Source organism: Ptychodera flava (assembly GCF_041260155.1).
Source record: "Ptychodera flava strain L36383 chromosome 3 unlocalized genomic scaffold, AS_Pfla_20210202 Scaffold_25__1_contigs__length_14229661_pilon, whole genome shotgun sequence".
In the NCBI taxonomy this organism is placed as follows: Eukaryota; Metazoa; Hemichordata; class Enteropneusta; family Ptychoderidae; genus Ptychodera; species Ptychodera flava.
The window spans coordinates 5,077,807-5,085,000 of NW_027248279.1; the positions used below are offsets into that span (position 1 = coordinate 5,077,807).

The 7,194-nt window shown below is 39.7% G+C and overlaps 1 protein-coding gene across 1 annotated transcript in view; it reads right to left on the bottom strand.

Annotated features, from left to right (window-relative positions):
* The window catches only part of LOC139125308 (cubilin-like), a 30,822-nt gene extending 26,544 nt beyond the window's left edge, over positions 1-4,278 (bottom strand). The window contains exons 1-2 of the mRNA XM_070691407.1: positions 3,723-4,278; positions 1,781-1,862 (exon numbers count right to left, since the gene is read on the bottom strand). The gene's annotated coding sequence lies outside the window, so the exon portion shown is untranslated. The remainder of the gene's footprint in view (positions 1-1,780; positions 1,863-3,722) is intronic.
* Between the last annotated feature and the right edge of the window lie 2,916 nt (positions 4,279-7,194).

Below are 7,194 nucleotides of genomic sequence, written 5' to 3' on the forward strand. Positions count from 1 at the left end.
AGCACAAACTACATTTACAGTAATTAGCCCCTTAATCAAATTCGGAATTTAGAGTGATAAGCGTAATGTCTCGGGCATGCGCACAGACGTCACTTAATGCTTTCAATTATAAGAGCTCCCAGCAGTGTAATCCCTCTTACGGTTAATGTTGTTTGACAGAAATGCTCATTTTGAAATTTATATTTTTCGAGAAAATCAGGTTCATTTGCTATAATGATGTATTCCTTCGTGTTATGACTTTGGCTAATGAAGGGGCAACATGCGACGTTCTAGATATGATTGCGTCACCAAGTGAGTCAATTATCACATGGTACGCAAGGGTCCAATTTTGTTATTCTCAAATGACAGCTGACGTACATATTCCGAGTTTTACATTCATTTTACACTTTAATATAAATTGCGGTTGGCAGGGGGTAACAGAGCTTGAAATAGACACGAAATATAATTCGTTATTTTACTTCAAGCGTCATATAATTTGCGCTACATTGCAAGCCACGCGCTGTGACCCTGTGGGTTAATAAACATACCTTTACGCATGTTGTCGTTTCTAAGTCAAAAAAGAGGCGTTTGGCTAAAAATATAAGAGCGTAGTATCACCTCGTCAGTTGGAAATATTAATTGGAATAGCGAGGAAAATTATTCTGAGTTGGAAATTGAGTTCGAAATTCCATGACGTCGTACAGAGTGAATGGGTGTAAACAATCGCGCACTTGCAGTTGCTAAGCGTTTTGCATTTATTCTTTCTAATTGTATTATCTTTGAATCACCAAGGAGACAAACACTAAATGGCGGCAATCAATGGAAAGTTGACCTCTTCAACGCTAGAAAGGTCAATGTTTCATTCTGAAGTCGAATGGCAAGGATAAGGAACTAAAATACACTTTGTTAAATCGATCGCAAAGAAACAACCAAGATAGAAATACAGATCATAAATAAGAGAGTAATCACATGGTTATAATAACGTTCAGTCGATGTGGACACTTTCAGATTTTGCTTCGATACTCAAATTCTGAACTTGATTCATAGATGGGAGTCGGATAAATTGAGAAATGGACCGTAAAGAATGGGATTTGCAGGATATTTGCGACGACAAATGGCATTTCAATTGATTTTGCTGGTCGACATTGTACGTATATTTATGCGTTGTGTTACCGGCGTTGACGTGTAATGTAAACGAGGGCTAGAAATATGCGTGATGAGAATGCTGATCAAGACGTCAAAGTAGAAAGTATTGGACAAAACTGCACCACTGTAAAGCGATGACAATCAATAAGTAGGGAGATATACGGAAAAGCAGAACAAACACTCATCGCAGGAAATGCTATGAGAGTTCATCCAATATTCCCTGTCTGCAGCTGATGACGTTTTGTAATGGATATCCTCTGAGTTCGGGATAGAGACGATGACGTCACCAGTGTCACTATGGTATGCTGACAACCAACCAACCAATCAACCGACCGACTGACCAACCAACCGACCCACCATTCATCCATCCATCCCTACCTACCTACCTACCTACCTACCTACCTACCTACCTACCTACCTACCTACCTACCTTAACAATTGACTCACTCACTCACTCACTCACTCACTAACTCACTGAGTAACAAATTCATTCGTACATAGCTTGAAACAAGAGTATGAGACCAGATTGTCGGAAAACTAAAACACAGTCTATGTTCAGGACCATGAACACATTAACACACATACAGACCAAATATCTAATGTCTCTGAAGATTTATATAAGCACGGTCCCCGTAATATGAAGACATCATCTTACCGTTTCTCCCCTTTGGATTTGAATCGCTGTAAAATATTTTTGAACTTCTTTTGATGTTGGATTCTAGTATACCGTCGCCATTCTGAAACCGAGCATACAAAAAGAAATACAAAACTTTGAAAACAAAATCGTGATACCAATAGCAATAAAAACACATTCTTAAAGTATAAATAGTATTCTATAAAGGTGACAGTACCAATACCATTAGTGCATTTCCATACTTTCTGTCGTATAGCTGTCAGATAGACCCGAGGTCAGGCGGTAAAAAAGAACCATGACAAACGAAATGGTTCACTGAATACAGCATCAAGGCGACCGATGCTTTTTGTCATCAATGGACGTACCCTGTCGACTCAGCTATTGACTCGTTACACTTCCTCGTGTAAAGACATGATTGAAACTTCGTTATTAAGGCTGGAACATTTCATTGGGAAGGGAAAACTTCAATCGCCGTTGGAATCTCGATAGAAGAATCTAACGAAATACAGTTAAATTTGCATAACCTTCAGTGTTTTTTTTACAAACGGAAAACCGCCACTGGAGCCTTACCGTTCAAGACACACAGACTGTCGTTGTTTAATGTGAATGTAATGACCCGGATGGAAAACTACTCAAAAATCCGGCAAAAATTTTAGCCTAAAGAAAGAATATTTGATACCGATGTAATGAAGATCTTTAGATTTATATAGACTTCGTCCTTCGGTGTAGACGCGGACTAGAACATCCATGCGTCAATTAACAACAAAAACATACATACATACATACATACATACATACATACATACATACATACATACATACATACATACATACATACATACATACATACATACATACATACATACATACATACATACATACATACATACATACATACATACATACATACATACATACATACATACATACATACATACATACATACATACATACATACATACCACATACATACATACATACATACATACATACATACATACATACATACATACATACATACATACATACATACATACATATATATATGTGTGTGTATGTATGTATGTATGTATGTATGTATGTATGTATGTATGTATGTATGTATGTATGTATGTATGTATGTATGTATGTATGTATGTATGTATGTATGTATGTATGTATGTATGTATGTATGTATGTATGTATGTATGTATGTATGTATGTATGTATGTATGTATGTGTATGTATGTATGTATGTATGTGTGTGTGAACGCCTGTATCAAGAGAGACAGTGAAGGCCAATCGTCACAAAGACCCTGGCAAGCATTCATGTATACGATGGATTACCGTAAAAAATGTCGGCGGGGCAAGCATAGACCTAAGTTGTAACGAAGATTTCATGTTACCATGGTAACGGAAGACAGCGACCTCTTACTCTTCGTGAACATCGTCGTCTCTCCTTTTGGCAACATTAAGACGTGTATGATCTCATATACATCGAATTCTCTGTTTTCGCCGCCGTGAAACCCTTTGAAAATCTAACTGTGCGTTGTGTATTATTAAGCAGAGAACATGATTTCAAAATAAGGTAAAGGTAAGCGATGCCCCCTGGGTAACTCTCAACATCTCGGGTATCGATAGATGACAATGAACGACATGGTTTCGTCTGAAAGTAATCTCACGGGGGGATATTGGCATGCTTTGCAATCAACGGCAGGGTTCACTTTGATGAAAAAATTACACAAGTTCCAGAACCCAATTCAAAACGCAAAAGTCAGCGCAAAACGAGGTAAGATTCCGAAATGTCAATTTGTCACGTGTGTGTGTGTTAGAGAGAGAGAGAGAGAGAGAGAGAGAGAGAGAGAGGAGAAGAGAGAGAGAGAGAGAGAGAGAGAGAGAGAGAGAGAGAGAGAGAGATATTTGTCGTCTAACAACAAGAACTGCCGAGACATTTCTACGTTTGAAAAAAAGAACAATTACCCACCTTAGCTTCAATTATGTGACGTACGCAGCAAATACAAGAGAAAGCGGTTGCACTTCAACGTTATCGACAACAAAGCAAAGGAAAGCATTCGTTGGTATTCTATTCCAATATTCAGAATGTGGCGGCTACCTGGATTTCCTCCCTGGCAAACCGCGTCGCTACCGCTCAGGACCACGGTCACGTCTATTGGGTGCCTCATTAGCGAACACGATGCATTCCAGCCCCTCGGGACATGACATCACTGTCAAATTTGAATGCCCGGCGACTAATGGATACCTATCGTCGGCATACTTGGAACCCACACCGTCGCAAAACCTGTTATTAGCGCATTAATGCAATGACTATGGAGCCAAAATATCAGACTACAAAAAAAGAGCAGGTGGAGATCCACGAGGCAGGAACGCAGCTCGCTAATTTCACCTTTTCTGCGTGGTATAACGTGACCGGATTAAGGAGAAACCTTATACGCGTGTAACTTTTGCAGACCGAAAACCCTAATGCCGACTTGGGCGAAGATCTCTCGCCGCTTGCCTTTGCCTGTCGTCCGTAGGCTTCTGAGGTAACACTGCGCATATTTCGTGCGCAAGGAATGGGCTCCATTGCCATGACAACTTCACCCAGCCGCTCACAATATCCGAACGCGTTATGTCCGTTGACTGGTTCCATTCAGCGCAGTAAATGTGTTACGTTTAATGAGTTAGGAATTACAGAAATTCTTAATTTGATTTGACGTATCCGATCGATCCAACAGAGCCAGACTTAGGAACGTGTTTTTGACGGTAGCGTCGTGTCGTGGTAACATCTCCCCCTTCCTCATCCCCTCTTTCGTAGCTCTACCTGACACCTATGTCATTCTCGTCTTTCTGAACTTCATCTCACGTCACATATGGCCATGATCTCATGAATAATATAACTTTCTGTGGCGTTTTACAATTCGCAGTACATGAGTATTAAAAGCAAAACAAGACATGTTGAGCTGTAGACGAAATCACAGGCACTCATTTCAGTGGACCTCAATTACGTATATGTAGAATCGACGACTATAGTTTAACAACCAGTGCGAAAAAGAAGAAACCATTTCCTGCTAACATTGCAATTCACAGCTCGGTATTGAATTTTCATTGAAGCCTTGTTCGTACTTTGCTAGAGGCAAGTTTGAACTCCCACTTGCAATTAAGATTATCTCTCTGGTCTCTCTGACAAAATGAACCTTTGATAAACAAAGAGTGAAAAGGAGAACTGCTTCGTGAGTAGTAGGGGCTTGATTGACAATCTGTGTATTAAACAGTTTCATTGTGTTATGTTTTTTTTCCGTTTAAAAAAAGTGTCGAGCGTATGCCGATTATAAAAACTAGTGTGGGCAACATCAAATATCAACTACAAGGAAAACTTGGACTATATTGTCTTGTTGACGTGTATGTCTGATCCTGACCTTTGTTTGAGTTCGTCTCTCCTTCATCAGAACTGATGCCGTGACTCGCGAAAAGTGGCAAAGTCATTCACACCTACACATTTCTCTAATCTTCAATATCATAAGCCCTGCCTATATAGTGGTTTTTCGCCATGTTTTTTAATCAGTTCAACCATTCCTTTAAACAGTTCATCTCCGAGATCGAAGCAAGGGGTAATTAACTGCACATTTTTTGCTCTCAAAGCTTAAGAGAGCGCATGATCGTGACGTGAGTGCACGCTCTTTGCGATGTTCTGCTTTCAAATTGTAAGTGTGTTCAGACGAGACGATTGTAATGTGCAAAACTGACGAAAAGTGCTTATGACGTCATCAAGTGTAGAGGCGTACATGTGTGCAGCGTCTTCAAATGAGGCATCCTCCCATATGTGAAAAAGCAACACTTCGAGTGACTGCCTTGCATGTCTCCATCAATTCAAGTATCTCTTCTAGAACTTGTATCATCAGTTGAAGAACTCTGACTTCAAGAGCTTTTCTCAGAGTTCCCTGTCTCAGCGATCTATTAAATCTTATCAAAGACGAGTCACTTACACGTTTCAGGTCAGATATCCAGCGTTAACGAGCACTTTCCTTGGCACTTTCCTTGAAGAAGAGAACACCGAGGAATTTCAGTGCTGACTTTTTGGAGTGTGTGTCTTGCTGGCGTGAGACTGATACAAACCTTAAAGCTTGATATCATTGATGGTTGGTCGTTGTCCTTTTTATGCAAAATACCACATCACCAAACCAACATAATAATTTGAAAATCAATTTCATTAAACAGCGGAAGGGGTTAAAAAATCTAAACATCACACTTACAGTCCAAATCGACTTTCCCGTAGTCTAGCAATCGAAGAAAGGCATAGCTCAGGGCGGCTGACGCCCATCTTTTCTTGTTTTCGATTTGTGCATACAACAGACGTTCATAAGAAATGCACGTTAGTCTCTTACGTACACGTTTTTCCGAATCGAATTTCCGAATACACTAAAAAGCGCTGTTCTGAATTTAGAGAGTACAAGTATAAGGCGAATCGAGTGCCACTTGTGTTCAACACATTCATTTAGGTGATGAACCGTCGATGTACTTGAGTTCTTGAGACCTGCATCTGTCATTTTACTTATTCTGCGATGGCAATAACATCCAAGACACTTAAAAACGTGTTATCGAGTGAAATCAAGGAAATGGAATATTTCATAAATGGCAGCCATGATAATATGATAAACGATATTCAGCGTGTCTCTCAACAATATTTTAAAAGGAATACATAGAGGTGACGTTTTAATTTGTCTCCTATGACTGCTTGTCTTTCCGGAGAGATTTCAGAGAAAGGATTTGAGTCGGCTTACGTTCGTTATTGCGAGGTATCCATTGCTCCGAACGTCTATACGAAGACAGGATTAGCAGTCACCAAGGAATATTTACAGTAATATTTCATTGCCACGTCATGCATTGGATTAAAGGAAATACAAGCCGACTATTCGTTCAATGCATGCAAATGAAGTATTTACAGCCCCGACGCAATCACTGCGCTCCTACTCAATACTCCTGCCAAATCGTGATCTCAGAGAGGTCACGTAAGGTCACAAGGTCGACATTTATCATTATGGCTTTAAAATCGTGTTGTCAACCTTTGACCTGGGTTGAATTAAAAATGGAAAGAGTTGATGAGAAGAGAGACTGTCAAAATAAAACATTTAAGAAGCAAATCGTGGGATTTATCGCCATGTTTCATCAACACCAACGCGAGAAATTTGAAGCGTTTGTCATTTGCAGTTTTAAACATGTCAAAGTTGATGTTTGCTATGATTGGTTAGGGGCGTGTGATGCTTAAGTGCTACTTAAATCAGAATTCTAGGAAGGAGCTTCATTTTGCATATTACATCACGGGTAATTTAATTTGTGCATTTTCTGTCTGCCTGTCCGACTCATGGCAGTCCATGTCTCCATCTCCCCGAATTTAGTCTTGTTTTGGGCCCTCTTTCTTACTTCTATTGCTGTTTCATTGGCTCTTATCTAACCAAAGG